The sequence below is a fragment of the Cupressus sempervirens genome, chromosome 9 (assembly GCF_028749045.1).
Source record: "Cupressus sempervirens isolate cs-2001-9-10 chromosome 9, ASM2874904v1, whole genome shotgun sequence".
Taxonomy (NCBI): Eukaryota; Viridiplantae; Streptophyta; class Pinopsida; order Cupressales; family Cupressaceae; genus Cupressus; species Cupressus sempervirens.
This window is the reverse complement of record NC_143126.1, coordinates 602,170,977-602,189,964: the sequence shown is the minus strand read 5'-3', so window position 1 is coordinate 602,189,964 and position 18,988 is coordinate 602,170,977. Positions and strand designations below refer to the sequence as shown.

The 18,988-nt window shown below is 35.1% G+C and overlaps 1 pseudogene; it reads left to right on the top strand.

Moving 5' to 3' along the window:
• Positions 1 to 250: 250 nt before the first annotated feature.
• Positions 251 to 15,078, top strand: LOC149540120 (beta-glucosidase 22-like; annotated as a pseudogene).
• Positions 15,079 to 18,988: the final 3,910 nt, after the last annotated feature.

Here is an 18,988-nt window from a genome sequence, read left to right as displayed (position 1 = left end):
CATTGCCATCATTAAGTTTAACAAGACAAATAACTTTGTGCTCTATAAAAAAAGGTTATTGTAACATATTTGATTGATGGGCTATGTGTGGTTGCCATTTTTAAGGGATTTATTACATGTATACCTTAATTACATAATTACATGTATGCCTTAATTTATTAATGCCCTTCCTGCTTGCAAACTAAACAATCTTAAAGTTCTAACTGACATTCCATTTGTGAAAGAATTTACTCATGTTAGGGAGTAAAAGATGAAGATTGGTAAGAGAGAAGCACTTTTGTTTTGGTTCTTCATAGGATTTCAAATCCCTCTCTCTCTGCAAATCAACGGTGCAGGCACTTCTGCTTACCAGGTACCTTATACCACAAGTTTGTGATATTTCTTCGTTGATTCCTTTTCGTTATTATCAATGAAAATTATATTGGCCTTTATGATGTGGGTGTATACAAATTACAGGTTGAAGATGCAGCACAACTTGATGGACGTAATCCTTCCATTTGAGATACTCATACACATTCTGGTCAGTCGATTCTTTGTCTCTAAGAATCTAGATTTTAAATCTTTCTTCGTGATTCAATAAACTCACTTGAGGTTGACAGGGAAAATGCCTGATGGAAGCAGTGAGGATGTTGCTGCAGATCAATACCACAATTATAAAGTAGTTTCTAGTTCTACACTACGCTTGATTGTTTCTGGTCTCTACAAGTTGATTTACCTTGAAATTATTTTCAGGAGGATATCCATCTAATGTTCAAAATGGGATTTGATGCATACAGATTTTCCATTTCATGGTCTCGACTTATCCCTGGTACTGTCAAACAATATTCTCTTTCAACATTGAAACTAGCAATCGCAGAGTCTTCAATACTTTTTCCCTGTAAAACTCTACATTCTTATTGAAAAAGTTCTTTTGAAAAAAAACTTTAACTTAACTTCTTGTTTGCTACAGATGGAAGGGGCGCAATCAATCTAAAGGGATTGGAATACCACAACAATCTCATCAATGAAGTCATTCTCCATGGTATTGAATGATTTTCAAAAAGAAAAAAATAGATCACTTTCCTAGTACAATATTTTCGGCTCCTTGTCAAGTTAAACCCGTAAGAGAAATCTTTGAACTGAATTGAAGATTGAAGGAACATTTAAACTTAAAAACTTGTGAATCAATGCACAGGGATTCAACCGCATGTTACCTTATTCACTTCGATTTGCCACAGAGCTTGGAAGATGCCTATGGAGGATAGCTCAATCCCCAAATAGTGTAATGTCTCAATCTATAATTGATACTGAACTTGGTACTGTTTTGTAAATTGCAAGCTACCCTTTATGGAAATGTTTGCAGAAGTGGTTATGGTTATTCATGGAGCACATCATTACACTTAAACAGATGCCTTAAGTTTTTGACGTGTTGTTTTAAACAGAGAAGATTTCAGAGGCTTTGAAGAAGTGTGTTTCAGAGAATTTGGGGACAGAGTGAAGTACTGGAAAACTTTCAACGAGCCAAATGCATTTCCTCCTTTAAGTTATGACATTGGTTTGTGGCCTCCCCAACGTTGTTCTTATCCATTTGGATTATTTGGCAATTGTAGTGCAGGGGATTCTACAGTGGAACCATACATTGTGGGTCATCATGTTTTGTTATCTCATGCTCAAGCTGTTGAGCTCTACAAAGAAAAATTTCAGGTTCTAGCTTAAAACATTTAATATACTACATGATAATTTTTCTTGAGTTGTCTTGTTTCCTATACTCATTTAAATGGAGGATGGAGGACAATCAAGCCACTCAATGATATAATAGTTTTAGGAGTTGAAATCACAAGCTAAGCGTTTTATCTTTTCATAAGTGTATGAAGTTGAAGTTGTGGTTTAATATAAGATTGATTAATCAATTTTTTGCAGGTCAAGCAAAGAGGTTTGAGCAGTTTGGCAATTTTTGCGCCATGGTTTGTGCCATTAACAAACTTAGCCAAAGACATAGCCGCAACTCAAAGGACATATGATTTTTATAATGGTTGGTAAGTTGTTGCTGAGATGAAATGAGAATGATTCTGGAACTCCGTTGCAAAATTTTGTTTAATAATAGTGAATCTTTCCTTTCTTTTTCGTTGTAAAGGTTCACAGATCCTCTTTTCTTTGGAGATTATTCTTGGAGTATGAAAAAAATTGAAGGTTCCAGGCTGCCCACTTTCGCCAAAGAACAATCTGAAAAGCTAAGGGGATCTTTTCATTTCATTGGGTTGAATCATTACAACACTTACTATGTCTCATATTTTTCTGATCATGGGATTTCTAGGAAAAGAGATTTTAGAAGTGATATGGGCTCAAATCTCACGGGTAGGTGTAATCTTTGGAACTGATTAAGGAGCTTCGAAGAGTGGTAAACTATATTAGACATTGATGTGTGTCTATGTTAAGTAAGGCGACGTGATGTTTCTATTGGAAAGGTAAACATATAATTTATTTTCTCCACATTTCTAATTAGCCAGAATCTTCTATATGAAATAAAATTTGTCACATGGATAAAAAACTCTTATATTATAATTGCAGATAGCACCATCTGGATTAGCAGTTGTTCCATGGGGACTGCAAGCATTATTGGAATATTTCAAGAAACACTACGACAACCCGCCTGTACTAATCTATGAAAATGGTATTATTTATGCGTACTTAGATGGTTTATGAAATGTTATGGATTTTTATATTTTACTTAGAAGAAATGGGTTTAGATTAAAAAGTCAAGATTAGTTGTAAAACGATAGTATATTGAAGGGAGCCTATCATCTCTACTAATGGTTGAGTTTTTGAGGTCTAATGATCATCTAATTATAAATCCTTTGTTTATTATTTGTCTTCTTGGAAAGTGTTCATATTTGAAGAGTTAAAGGCTTTTATATAGAGATAGAGGATATTGACGCTGTGTGTACTATGACTTTGAGTAGATGATATACCTCTACTTTCTTTTAGATATATATATTATAAGGTCCTGTGTGGTTGTTGGAAGATGAAGGCCAAAATCGGGTTATTAGGGTTAAAACCAAGTTTTGGAAAAAAACATGGGTGTTTGGTTGGTTAAAATTATAACCTGGTTTTCAATTTCATCTTCCAATATTGGCAAAAAATTGGAAGATGTTTCTTTCAATAAAAAGGTGGAATTCAAAATTAAAACCAAGTTTTGAATTTTATGACAATTTTTTTAATAATATTGTGGGGTCCATGGTATATTCATCTTCCATGTCAACCAAACAGACCATTGTCTTTCCAAACCACAAATTCAGGTTTTCGAAAACTTGGTTATAAGATAACCTGGTTATGCGACAAATTCATCTTCCCCAACCAAATGGGGCCTAAGGGCCTGTTTGGCTATGGGAATAGGAATAGGGGAATAGGAATAGCTATTCTGGAATAGAAAATGGGGATACATATTCATATTCTTTGTTTGATTCAGCCAGAATTTGATGGGGAATTCCTGGACTCAAAAATTTATGTTTTCTAAAATAAATAAAACTGTAATAGGAATACGTATTCCAATTCCACCTATTTGGGTGGAATTGCAAAACCTCATTTTTGGGCCAAATTTGGAATATGTATTCTTATTTTATTCCGTATTCCAAATCTCATTTAGTGCATCCAAATGAAGAATTCAAAATTTTAAGAATTTACATATGCCTATTCCACTTGTATTCCTGTTGCCAAATGGACCCTAAAGATTAAATTCCTAGGTTAATAATAAACCACATAATTGGATTGTGTAATGTCTATTTTTGATTTTGTGTTTGATCTGCTCTTCGTTGTTCAATGACAATATTAATTTGTCATTAATTATCTCTTCTTTATACAAGTATTGAATATTTTTAAAACTATGTTACACAAACCAAACCGTGGATGTTTATATCATACATGCTTTTTCCCACACTACCCATTAATGCATTCTCAAATAATTCTCAACTCAACGCTTTCTCACACCCATAATATTGATCCTCTTGGTTATTCTTTTGCTCTTTAGTCTAACTAATACATAGGTTTTAGTTTTATCTTTTTTCCTATTACCATTTAGTATACAATATTGTTCTTTAATGTGATTTCATTTTTTTTTGTTTCATTCTGAAAATGTTATATAAATTGCTTGATAGGATATGGCACAATAAACAATCGACCCCTTTCACTCTCAGAGGCATTAAATGATAGGGCAATGATGGAGTATCTACATGACTATCTTGAGAGTTTGCTTGTAGCTATCAGGTAAGCTAAATATAAATGATGAAGGGTGCTCCCCTTAATACTATAAACTCATAATAGAAACAAAGAAACAACACTAAATGCAGGAACAAAAATATGGACTTTTTATTTGAGCTGCAAATACGGAATTACAGTATTCATAAGTACAATATCCTAACCCACATGGGCACTTTCATTACAATAATTTGCAAGACAAGCTGCGAACTATCACGTGGAGCTAGCCTAGACAATGTTCGAGCCTTTCTTAAATAGGCAATTTTATGTCGCTCGAGAAGGTTCTAGACAATGAAACTTAATACCCAAGGTTGAAACCTTAACAATACATATAGAGTCAACCAAATACATCTTTGACATTTATTTTAGGAATTTCGGGTAGCCCAACTTCGGAAGGCCATAACTATCGAACCATTGCTTCGATTGGCTATTATAACCACTTTTTGGAAATGCTAGATCTTGATCTACAGGCTTGAAACCACACAAGTGTGCTTCAGTCGAGTTTTCAAATCTCGCCAAGCACTCTAAGGTCTCCAACGGTGACCTTGAAGATTTTTCTACAAATTTTTCCACCAAAAATCCCCAGTAACTTCTCTGATACTTAAGATGGACTAATGAGATTTTAGTGGTAGGCTTATAACCCTAAATGAACTTTCCTATAAAAATGAGAATATGTTGAGCTCATATGAAAAACTTACTAAAAATAAAAAGTTCCTATAAATAGTACCCACCCTTTCTACTAGTCCTTATTAAAATAGAAAAGGCTGAAAAGAAAATATTTTTGGGTGATGCAAGATTGCTCTTACACCTAGGATGCTCCTGCATCAGAAACCCAGGGTAATTTGATAAGTGACCTCGTCACGTCTCAAGTATTTAGAGAAAAACCAAGACGTTAACCTCCTCCCTTGCTAGCCATGATGAATCCTCAACTGGCCTCCCTTTCCATTTGACCAGATATTCCTCATAAGTTTTGTTCTGTTAGTGTAGTTTTTTATTTTTCCTATTTTGCTAGGTTTTTCCTACACTTTTAATAATCTCGCTTAGGTTAATAAAGCATGTCTTATTAGGTGAATGGTTGTGAGGTGTCACCTTCCTACATGTGAGCATCCATTAGCTATCTTGGGAAGATACTTTTCTATCTTTAGTCTGATAGATGGTTGCTCCTCATTGGTTGGTGTTGCCACCTCCTCCCTCTTCCTAGCCTATATAAGCATGCTACCTGGCTTGTATTTGCATCTCTAGTTTTTGCGTCCTCTTAATGCTATTTTGCTTCCAGCATTTGCATTACTCTCTTGGAGACTAACTCTATGATGCTATTTTGATTTTGTATAATTTGCATTCATAGTTTAGATATTTACTCTTTGCACTAGTTTTCTGGGTTATTAATCTTTTCAGATTCTAACATGGTATCAGAGCTTTTTTATGTGCAAGAGTAGATTTTAGTTTCCTTATTTGAGAGATTCGGGGGGGGCAAATAAATTTTATTTTAGTTTTTTGAAAAATGAAGTAAGCTCTTCTCTTGCATCTTTGGATGATCTTGAGAATCAGAAAAGTTTTGACAAAAACAGTTTTTCTCTGGGGTTTCAATCTCAAATCTGACAACCAACTTGCATATTTGGAGTTTTCAATCAATTTTGCAGGTTCCAGCATGCCATTGATGGACTTAAGAAGCTAATCCAACATTTGCATGTCATATTTTGGTTGCTGGGGTCGTTTTTTAATTTTTGGAGCCGTTTTTTACTGTTAAAGGCGTCTGATTTACACTACGGCAACATCTTTTGTACATCAGCAAGAAAAATGCTTTCTGGGTTTTGTTTGCAGCCCCAAAAAACCATCTGGGTATCTTTTAGATTTTGCATGCAAGCTGTATATTTTTCAAAATCGAGCATGCAAAGCTACAGCCATACCCCTCTCCGTTGGCAGCCGCAGATTTGAATGCAGTTTTCAAATATCTCGTTCTTGCTCATAAAGACTCCGATTTTGATGATTCTTGTTATGAACTTAGCTATTTTTTTGTGCTCTATCCACTAGTGGAGTTAGTTTTTGATTTTCATGCATGAATTCTTCAGAAATTGTAGATTCTCAGCCGTGACTGTGCACAGTTCTCATTTTGAAAACTTCGGAGGATCATAACTTTCTCATACGACCTTGTATCGAGGCGATTCTTTTTTTGAAAGTGCATGATTTTTTGAGTAGATCGCAGTGATGCTATTTGTTTCCTTGATTATTGTGCCCAAGTTTCACTTTTAGCATATGCTCTTCATGAGGGTTTGTAATGCATTGAAATCAAGACCACTAAATATCTCTTTCTAGTGGTAATTGTAAATGCACTAAAATAAACTGCCAAATCATATTTCTTTGGGGGGGGGTTCTTTGATTGAGTAAAAAGGGGGGGGCATTGTCGTGGCTGGATTCTCTTCCTTTTAGCATTTCTTTGCATTCCTTCATCATGGATCAAACAAATATGCCCATCCTAACTCCATACAATTACTTTGAGTGGAAATCACGCATGATAATTCACTTAAAGAAAGCTGGATTAAATAGGATAACTATGGGACTTGAAACTGAACCTACTAAAGATGAAGACAAGCCTAAGTGGTTTAACAAATGTGATGAGGCATATGGAACATTGTGTTTGTCTATTTCTCCTGACTTGTTATTTCACATTGAGTCTTTGGATACACCAAATGAAGTATGGACAAAGCTAGAGACACTATTTGGCACACAAGATTCAATGAGGGGTCATATGTTGAAAAATGAATTAATTAGTTTGAGTCCAGGCAATTTCAACACAATCCAAGATTTCTTCACCAAATTGAAATCACTAAGGCTGCAGTTAAAACAATGTAGAATTGAAAAGAAAGATGAACAACTGATTCTTAGTATTCTCTCTAAGCTAAGTTCAGAATATTCTGTGTTTGTTTCTACCTTCTATGCTACTAAGGGTGCACTTGGTACTCAATTCACCATGCCATCTTTAGATGATTTTGCTGTCAATCTCACTCGAGAACAGGACAAGCTAATCCAGATGGGCATTCTTAAGTCCTTTAAGTCACATGCCTTGGCTGCTAACCAAGGCACAAAAGAACAACAAGGACAAAGTAGTAACAACAATAGTAAGGACAAGAAACAAAAGAATAGCGAGGAGAAGAAGGATCAGATGCCGGTTTCTTCAAAAGCAACTATTGATACACCATCTTCCAAGGGTGATAAGCCTAAGAAAGAAAAGGTCAAATGTGCCTATTGTAAAAGACCTGGTCATGATGAACATAAATGTTTGCAGAAACAACTTGATCACTTAACATACATTCTTGAGAAGAATAATATCAGTATTCCTGAGTCTATCAAACAAAGTTCTAATGAAGGGTCTAACAAAGAAAAAGAAAATAGCAAGGGGAAAGGAAAGGGCAAGGCCCTTTTTGCAGTTGCTTCCTCACCATCCACTTGGGTTCTTGATTCGGGTGCTTCACACCACATGGCTTCATCTAAGGAAGAACTTGCATCCTTGGAGTCGTGTACTATGCCTTCTATTTTGATGGGTGATAACACTCTTATTGAGGTGTGTGGGAGAGGGTCTATTGATGTGGGGGATGGCACATTCCATGATGTTCCTTATGTACCCTCATTTTCAACTAATCTCCTATCGGTACACCAGATCACTCACACAGGTTTAGGCAAGCTGGTTGAGTTCACTCCTGATTCAGTGGAGATATGTGAGTTGCACATTGATTCTACAGTTGCAGTTGGGAGGGCAGATCATCAGTCACGACTCTATATGTTTTCTCACTTTGTTCCTGATCCTCCTTTGACTATTTCACTCATTCACTCTAATAATGTGAGCAAATTATGGCATGAGCAGTTTGGCCATCTTAACTTCCACTACTTGCATTGGCTTAACCAGCAGAGCATGGTCATAGGGTTGCCTTCTACTTTGACATTGGAGTCACTTGGAATACATGATAGATCTTCTGATGGGTCATATTCACTTGAGCAGTCTTCTACCTCCACTTTTGATGCAGAGAGTGATTCAGAGGACTCACCTCGTTCCTCTCCTAGTCATCATTCACAGGTTGATGATTCTCCTCTAGATTCTCCATCTTCCGGTCCACTTTGGGCTAGACAGACCTTGCAGTTTACAGGTGATTGGGTTGGGGATCCATCAGACACCAAGCAGACTCGTTAACAATTCTAGGATGCTCTACATATCTTCATTGCTACTGCCTCAAATCCAGAGTCCTTTCATGAGGCTTCTGGTATTTTTGAGTGGGATACAGCTATGCAGGAAGAGTATAGTTCCTTGATGAGGAACCACACTTGGGATCTTGTCCTCTTTCGTAAGGGAAGAAAACTTGTTCGATGCAAGTGGATCTACCGGACAAAATTTGCAAGCTTTGCTGGAGGTGCGGGATGCTACATCTTTTGCGGGGGCCTCTTCCTCTCACTTGGAGTCCTAATTTTCTTTGGGGAGTCTCTTTTCTCTCTCTTTTGGGGGAATTTTATGTACATGGGTACCTCATCAGGCTTGACTTGCCGGGACCCATTTCTACATCCACCTAAGCTTCGCTTATGGGGGGGTGTTAGTGTAGTTTTTTATTTTTTCTATTTTGCTAGGTTTTTCCTACACTTTTAATAATCTCGCTTAGGTTAATAAAGCATGTCTTATTAGGTGAATGGTTGTGAGGTGTCACCTTCCTACATGTGAGCATCCATTAGCTATCTTGGGAAGATACTTTTCTATCTTTAGTCTGATAGATGGTTGCTCCTCATTGGTTGGTGTTGCCACCTCCTCCCTCTTCCTAGCCTATATAAGCATGCTACCTGGCTTGTATTTGCATCTCTAGTTTTTGCGTCCTCTTAATGCTACTTTGCTTCCAGCATTTGCATTACTCTCTTGGAGACTAACTCTATGATGCTATTTTGATTTTGTATAATTTGCATTCATAGTTTAGATATTTACTCTTTGCACTAGTTTTCTGGGTTATTAATCTTTTCAGATTCTAACATGTTCTTGGTACTTTTTCCAACAAGACTGTCCAGTATCTCCTCAATCTCCTTTATAGCCAAACTAGCTATTGGAATACTCCACTGCACTTTTGTGACTTTATTTCCATCACCTCCTTCATACTACTCCGTCAAATGTGAAATGTTTTTTTTAAAAAAAATTTTAAATGTCCCAGGTAAACTTTTTAACGTGACCAGTAGTGATGGTGCGACATGCCCACCGGTACCACAGGGACAGAGGAGACTAGAACCCATGACCAACCCCCTACAACAGGGAAGATTTAGCCAACTGAGCTAGGGCCCTTGCCCCAAATGTGAAATGTTAAATACTGGTGAAATATTCAATTTAGAAGACAATTCCACTTCATACACATTTCTAGAATCATCCCTTTTCACTATCTTGCATGGCCCAAACTTCTTCATCTTCAGCTTATTATATGTACCCACTAGAAAATGCTCCTTTCTCAAATGAACCATGACTTCATCTCCAATCTGAAATTCTTTATGCCTCCTTTTCACATCTGCCTTAGCCTTATACTTTGTATTCATCTTTATAATGTGCTTCCTCACCTCCTCATGGACATTCTTCAAATGTTCAACAATTTCTTCTACTTCAACACTACTTATCTCTCCTTTATCCAACTACCTCAATTCATAAGCATTTTTGGGACTACTCCCATATACAATTTGGAATGGTGATTTAGAAAGTACTCCTATTGAAAGAATTATTATATAAAAATTTGGCCTATGGTAAAATCATATCCCATCCTTTTGGTTTATCTCTAACCAAGCATCTCAGTAAATTTTCCAAACCGTGATTCACAGCTTCTATTTGTCCATCAGTCTATGGATGATGTGATGAACTAAACTTCAAATCTATCATCAACTTCTTCCATAATGTATGACAAAAATACCAAACAAATTTGGTATCTTGATATGAAACTATACTCTTTGAAAAACCATGTAGTTTGACCACTTCTCTGATAAACAACTCTACCACATGAACAACATCACTAGTCTTCTTGCAAGGAATAAAACATGTCATCTTTGAAAACTTTTCAACCATCACAAAAATAGAATCATACCCATGTTGTTTCCTTGGTAATACAAGAATAAAATCCATGTTGACATCCTCCCATGGCTTCTTTGGTACAGGTAATTGTTGATACAATAGTGTATTTTTCTTCACTCCTTTCACCATCTAACATACTCTACAACTTTTTACAAAATTCTTTACATCTTGCTGCAACTATGGCTAGTAATAATTCTCAGCAACCAAAGCTATGGTCTTATCTCTACCAAAATGTCTAGCCAATCCTCCACTATACTTCTCCTTGATGAGATTCTCTCTCATTGAACTTCTGGGAATGCACAACTAGCTTCCTTTGAACAACATATTATCCTAGATCATGAAATCCAACCACTTTGTCTTGTCAAGTGTAACAGGTTCTATACAAGCCTTCCACGCTTCACCAAAATCAACATCATCTAGATAAAAAGTATTGAGTTCCTTGAACCCAACCACCTCTATTTGTATTTTTGTCAGAAAAAATTGTCTTCTAGTAAGAGCATCTGCAACTTTGTTAGACTTCCTACTCCTGTGTTTCAAAAAAAACGTATAACTCTACAAAAACTCAACCCACTTCAAATGCCTTTGGTTTAATTTTCATTAACTATTCAAATATTGCAAAGATTGATGATCAGTATTAAAAAAAAAATCCTTAGGAAGAAGATAGTGTCTCCACTTCTTCAATACTTGAACTATAGCATAAAATTCCTGATTATAAACATAATATTTTCTTTTTTCATCATTCAACTTTTCATTGAAATAATCAACAGGTCTACCTTCTTGGCTTAAAACAAATCCTATATTAGTACCACTAACACTACAGTCTACTTGAAACACTTTGTTAAAATCAGGAAGTGCTAAAATAGGCTACTCGGTAACTTTCTATTTCAACATATTAAAACTCTTATCTACTCCTATAGTCCACTTAAACTCTTTCCTATCCCCTCTCATTGTTTCAATCAAGGGTCCACAAATACTGCTAAAACCTCTTATGAACTTTCTATAAAATGTAGCTAGTCCATGAAAAGATCTTACCTCTATCGCACTCCTTGGAGTAGGTCACTCAAGGATAGCCTTCACTTTCTCTAGGTCCATTTTTAGACCTTATGTTGAGTCTACAAATCCCAAGTACAACAACTCCTTTACAAAACTACACTTCTTTAGGTTTATCAACAACTTTTCTTCCCTCAACTTATCAAACACCTTGCGAATATGGATCAAGTGATCCTCCAATGTCTTTCTAGAGATCAAATTATCATCCAGGTAAACAATGGAAAGGTTACCTAGAAACTCCTTTAGTACCTCATACATGAGCTACATGGAAGTGCTTAGTGCATTGGTTAGCCCAGAAGGCTTGACTAACCATTCGTATAGTCCTTCTTTTGTCTTGAAACTAGTCTTCCACTCCTCACATTCTCTGATATGGATATGACATGGTATCTAGTCTTCAGATCTATCTTTGTGAAATACTTAGCTCCCCTCAAATAGTCCATAATATCATCCATTCTTGGCAATGGAAATTTGTACTTGATTATGATCTTGTTGACAATGTGAGAGTCTATGCACATCCTCCATTCTCTATTCTTCTTTGGTGCTAATACTATTGGTACAATGTACATAGACTCAGACTCTTTTGAATCAACCCCTTCTATAACTCATAATTTTGTCTATTCAACTCTTCACTTTCTCTTGGTGTCATTCTATGCTCTGCCTTGTTTGGAAAACTGGCTCTCGGAACCAAATCCATTGGGTGACTGATCTTCCTCTTTGAGGACAATCCATTAGGTACATTATCTGATACAATATCAAAAACTCTCCCAACATATCTGCAACTTTTGTAGGTACCTCCTCTATTTCTTCTTTACCATCTTTTGGAATTATAGAAAAATAGACATGCTCATGCTTCATACCTTTGAGAAACTCTTTTCCATCAACAAAACATATTCTTGCATCACTACATACGTTTTCTTCTTTATCCTTCAATGACTTCAACTTATGTTTCACTCCATCCTTGGTCAGAGTGTAGGTATTTGGTTGCCCATCATGTACATCATGCTTGTCAAACTACCATAGCCTACCAAACAACATATGACATATGTCCATAGGTATGATATCACATAGTACCTCATCTTGGTAGCTTCCAATCTTGAACTTCTCTAAGCACTGCTCATTGACCATGACCTTGTGGTCATCTTGCACCCAAGAAATATGGTTTGCATTTAGGTGTTCTTATCTCTTCAAATTCAACTTGGTGACCATCATTTTAGACACCAAATTGTTAGTATTTCCATCATTAATGATCACATCACAACACTTATCTTCATATTTGCACCTTGTGTGAAACAATCTCCTTCTTTGATTAGGTTCATTCTCACCACTCAGTAGGACTCTTCTGTTAACTAGGACTTCTTCTCTTTCAGCATCCTCAGAATGTGATGATCTAGCCTGGCCACTTCTACTCTTTGATTTGTCCTTCCTTGGCACTGGGTAGATTCAAATGTTCTATGCCCTTCTTCTCTACAGTGAAAACATTTCCCATGGAAGCCTCCTCTTCCAAATCCTTGTCCTCTACCTCTTCCTCTCTGATCTCTATTGTTTTGATTATGGAAATGATTGGAATTGTTTCCCCTTTAGTTTTGATTGCTACTTCTAGCCTCATCCTTGTTCTTTTGATCATCATTATGACCACCATAAGATTGTCTACTAGATTTTCCACCATTACCTCTTCCACTATTCTTGTTGTCAAACTTCTTGCTCAATTGTTTCTCAACTCTTAGGGCAAACTGATATGCCTCCTCAATACTATTCATTTGAACCAAACTCAACTTGTCCTGAATACTTGGCCTTAATCCATGAAGATAACGAGCCACTTTCTCCCTATTAGCTTCTGCATGAGTAGTTCTAATGAGAACTCGATAGAACTCTTTAGTATACTTTTGAACAAATTTTTCTGCTTGCTTCAATCCTTGCATTTTCTTCAATAGATCAAGCTCATAATCTATAGGAATGAATTGGCACTTTAGTTTGGCTACCATCCATTCCCGTCTGGTGAAGTTGTCCTTTCCTTTTCTATTTTGCTCCAACTAAATGTCTTATCACTAGATCTTCACATGTCCCTTTAGTTTTGCCTTCGCAAACTTGACCCTATCAGGATCTTCAATATCTTCATACTCAAAGTACTCCTCCAGTTCATTGATCCAATTGATCAACTCCTCTAGATTAAGAGTTCTCAAAAAAGTGAGAACTTCAAACTTAGGTCTTTTTCCAATCTTGGAGATGGCTCTAAAAAGCCTCTCTTACTCTGAGTTTAGAACTGCCTCTTCTTTAGCATTTTCTTCTACTTCATCCTCATCCTCACTTTCATCTTTGATGGGAAGATTTATTCCTGTATGCATTTGTTCTTCCAATGCTTGCATTTATCTTTGGAGAGCTCTAAAACCCTTAAGTGTAACACCGACAACTCTTCTGCGATTCTCTCTTCGTGTAGACATTTTTGTGCTTCCATTAAAACCCTAGTACAAACTAACTCACAATTGGTGATCTGTCTACATGTTTAGCCCAAACCATGGTCCTAGAGGAAACTACCTCATAGTTAGCAATCTTTCCACACACTTAAGAACTTCATCTTTGATACCACTTGATGAAGGGAGCTCCCCTTAATACCAAAAACTCATAAAAAAATAATGAAACAACAGTAAACGTGAGAAAAAATATATGGACTTCTTATTAGCATTGCAAATGCCAAATTACAGAGTTCATAAGTACAATATTCTAACCCACATGGGTGCTTTCATTCCAATAATTTGCAAGACAAGCTAAAAACTATCACCTAGAGCTATCCTAGACAATGTTCAGACCTTTCTTAAATAGGCAATTTTATGCTGCTTGAGAAGGTGCTAGACAATGAAACTTAATACCTAGGGCCGACAGACCCTAACAATACATATAGAGTTGGCCAAATACATCTTTGACATTTATTTTAGGAATTTTGGGTAGCCCAACTTTGAAGGACCATAACTCTCAAACCATTGCTCTGATTGGCTATTATAACCACTTTTCAGAAATGCTAGCTCTTGATCTACAGGTTTAGAACTGTGCAAGCGCCCTTTTGTCAATTTTTTTTTACCTCATTTGGGCACTCTAAGGCCTTCAATGGTGACCTTGAAGATTTTTCTGCAATTTTTTCCACGAAGAATCAGCAATAACTTCTCCGATAGTTAAGTTGGAGCAATGAGATTTTAATAGTAGGCTTATAACTCTAAAATGAATGTTCCTGTAGAAAATGATAACATTCCGAGATCATATGATAAACTTATTAAAAATAGCAAGTTCTCATAAATAGTAACCACCTTGTCTACTAGTCCTTATTACAAAAGAAAAGACTGAAAATAAAATATTTTTAGGTGATGCAAGATTGTTCTCAAACCCAAGATGCTTGTATATCAATAAACCATACCCTTTTCAACTTTAGATAGATTATTCTATTCAATGCTTTAGGATTATAGAGAGCATAGTTATGTGAGTGCAGCAATGGATCCAACATTCTTGGATACTTCGTTTGGACATTGTTGGATGGCTTCGATTTTTTCTATGGTTTTAAGATATGTTGTGGTCTCTTTCATATGGATTTCAATGATAAAAGTTTAAGAAGATATCCAAATATCTCTACTCACTAGTATACCAATTTCTTAAGAGGGGAGAAAAAAATTAAAGAATTCAGAAATAAAAAGATGGGAGTACCTGAAATGGGTTTTCCTCCCAAACTGCCTTTTGATTAGTTTCATCATCCTCCCTATACTTTTTCTTAAATTTTAGAGCAGGACATCACAGGAACAATTTCTTTTTCATTGCACTATGTATCAAATAGATAATGTAGGCAGTAAATCAATGGTAAGAATGAAGTCAACTTTCAAATTGATTAAGGCTAAGGATTTGAAGGGTTGTATCCTATTTTTAGGGTTTTAGGTACTCAATTGCAGTTGAAACTTTGATTGTTTTTGGCCCACAAATAAATAGCTTACCAATCTTACATAATGAAATATAAATTTATATATTAATATGTTTTCACCAATTTTATTACATAATAATGTAGATTCTATATTTATATAGATAAATACATTTATAGAAATGTTGAATGCAAAGAAAGGATTGGTTGCATGGAGATATATGAGGTTGCTAAGAATATTCTTATAAATCGTAATCTATACAATTTTGTGTTAAATTTTAGTAGTTTAATGGCCTTCCAAATGCATACTTATATTAGCCTCTATCATGTGATGATTTTTGTATGTGATAATTTTATGTCTACTAATAGACTATAGATAAACGACCTCGTATCTAAAAGAAAATCACAAATATTAGTTAAATGACATTCAAAAATAGAATTTCATTTATGTATATTATTATTTTTAATCTATCTATAAATTGTAAGTGGAGTGTCTGTAATTTCATGAAGTGTTAAGTAGGTGAAGTAGTATAGTAAGAGATTTGATAGTAATGTTATTGTTTTAAGCAACAATTATAGTGAGTTGGTGTACATAATTTAACTAAAAATGTCTACTCTAGCTATTGTAGAGTAATTTTATTTTACTTTAGAAATATTTTATTTACTACATAGATACATAAAATTTAATCTTAGTGTATTATTTAGAAAAAGTGAAAGAGCTTTAATCTTATGTTATGTTAAGAGTGTAGAATCCAGACTAATACTATGGTAGAGATGAAACCTAATTTGATTGATTTTAAGGATGCGAAGATTACATTTTCTTAACCATATTATTGAAGGGGACTCCATCAAATCCACTCTTCATGTTGTCAATTTGGCCACACCCAGAAAAATTATATTCAAATGTTTCATCTAATATACAAACCACCACTACAAATCTATACATATATAATAGCTTTAACAAAAATACAATTTATGTTATGAAATAGATCAATTTTTAAAAAAAATTCAGCTTGTTAAAAAATTTAACCATGCACAAACTTTTGGATAACTACCTAACCTAATAAATGTAATGCATTTAATAAAAATATAATACATTATACTTACAATCCCCTTTTTTTACATTGTTCTTGCAATTGTATTCATCTCTTGAGAAACCCTCCTTTAAAGTTTAGATTTGAAAATTTTCTCAATACAAAATGTATGCATATTTTGTAAAAATCTGCACTAAAGAAACAAATCCTAAATCAAGCGGAGTTACATAAGCTATCTTATAACTCTCATAAAGTGTAGCCCCTATATGGGATTCACGAGTTCTCACTCCATAACTCCTGAATCATAGCCTTCAAGCTACTAGACAATCATCCTTATTGAACTCTACACAAAACCCCTTACTTTCCTCCACAGATCAAACTTCACAATACATGTATCTTCAAAAATGTTGAAAAGAAGCTCGGAATAAACAAAAAACAAATTCAAATAAAATGCTTCTAAAAACAAATATCAAGCTAACTTGAGATGATTAAAATCCTCCATCCTCTTATATGGCCAACCTCCAAGAATGAAGGTTTATAATACTTCTCTAGGGTCACTAAATAGATCATAGCTAATGGATTCATCATTTGATGAGTCTTCATTTTCAATATAGGTAATATTACCTTCATCTTTGATACTTCCGTTAAGAACATCTCCAAGGTAGTTTTTCTTTTTTGATGGAGGGTTCAGACTATGAGGCAATGCAGCTAAGCACGAGAGCTACCAACTAGTGAAGGCCACCACATAGACTTCTAGGGACCTAATACCAGCCCACTCGTGACTTTTTTTATTATAGTAATAAAACTTGATTTCCTCATTTCTTGTGTTTGATCTTTTGTTATGCTTTTGAGAAAATAAAAAAAATTCTAATTCATAAACACCTTCTAAATAATTTATATTTGTTGTTTTTTTTTGTGCTAAAAGTGTTGAAATCATATCATCTAAGTTATTAGAATTATTTGATTGAGTGTAAATTTTTTTATTATTTAACAATATAGCTTTAGCATCATCATTATCTACTAGATCCTTGACTTCAACTAGATGTCTAAAAAGAGACCTCAAATTACTTATGTGATTTTCCATTGTAATTCCATCTTCCATTTCAAATCTAAATGGTTGAAGCTTAACAATTTATGCTCTGTTAAAAAATGTGAAAAGGATTGTTCCCAAATGAATAAAGAAGAATTAAATGAATAATTATGCTTTGGTTGTCTAAACAAAAACATATTTGAAGAGTACTTCAATAGTTTTGATTAAGATTGATCTAAGATTTTCAAAATAACCTTGTATTCATTATCAGAATAACATTTGCCTCTACATTGCTATTATGTCACTAGAAATAATATGAGAGGAGATTGTATTAGAATATAACCTTTATCTTATGATGGTGTAAATAGAAATCTTACAATAAAAAAATTTCTTTCCAAAGGTACAATCTCTTATATTTTGAAGGGCATAAATCAACATAAGATTTTTATTTATTTTTGATAGATTTTGCAGTTTCATAGATTTATAGAATTGTTATCCTTAAGACACCTTCCTTCATTATGATTATGACTTTGATTGTAAAGTTAGCTAGTTTGAAGTTTGAAGAAATGTATATGCTTAAAAACAAAAGTCAATTATTAAAAATATAAAGGAGTGTGATAAATTCCTCAAGGGTAGGAAAAACATAAGATAATTTTAAAGTGGCCTAGTTGATGCTGGTGTTGGAGTTGTTGTTGTTGGGGAGAATGGCTTTGTTGAACAAACATCTGTGCAAGTTCGTACACAAGGTGATCCATGAAATAATTCCTCTCTTGATATTTTTTTCAATGTCAAGGAATTTGATAGTGCATGCACTTGGCTAGAACAACAAACCATGATTGGATATTTTGTGGGTCACACTCCTTTTGAATGCATGTTGCAAGAATGGGTTTCCAAGGTCTAGACATGTCAGGGTGTCCACCTTGAAGGCATTAAAATCCTTACCAAATGCTTTTTCATTTTTCATTTTGGTACTCCTGGCCAACCTAAGCATGTTTTTGTTTGAGGTCCCTAGACTGTTAGGTCATCTCTTCTATTTTTTCAGCATTGGTCACACAATTTTGTTGTTTTTGATGATCACAAGCTTAAGGTTCCCATTTGGGTGGAGTTCCTTGGGCTTCCAATCCCATGTTGATCCTTCTTGCAAGACATTGCACAAACTATCAACAAGGTTGTTTTCCTTGAGCCAGACAAGTTTTTTAATGCTTAGCCCCAGTGTAGGGTGTGTGTTGAGGTTGGCCTCTCTAGGGATCTCAAAGAATTAGTGGAAATATAGATAGCTGGTACCACATTCACTCAAAAGGTGCTTTACCTAAACCTCCCAAATAACTACTATTGATGTCAGTCCACAAAAAAATAAGATTAGGGATTGTACACTACTAGAATGAAATCATCCATCAGTCTTGGAAGCCAAACCGACTGCGGTCGTCAAAAAAGATAAATGGATTACTATTGTGAAAAAAGATAAGGGCTCCACTGTGGCTAAGGCAAGATGTTTTCCCCCAGATAATGGTCAACACAACTCAAGCCTAGTGTTATTAGAGCCTTCAGTCCCTCTACTCCCACCACCATCTATTTCAAACCTTAGTGTTCAAGGGAAAGTGAGTGTTCATATCCCTGACCCTTGATCTTTATGGGTTTGAGCACCACAAGTGGCGTCAATGATTTTGTCACAAACCCTC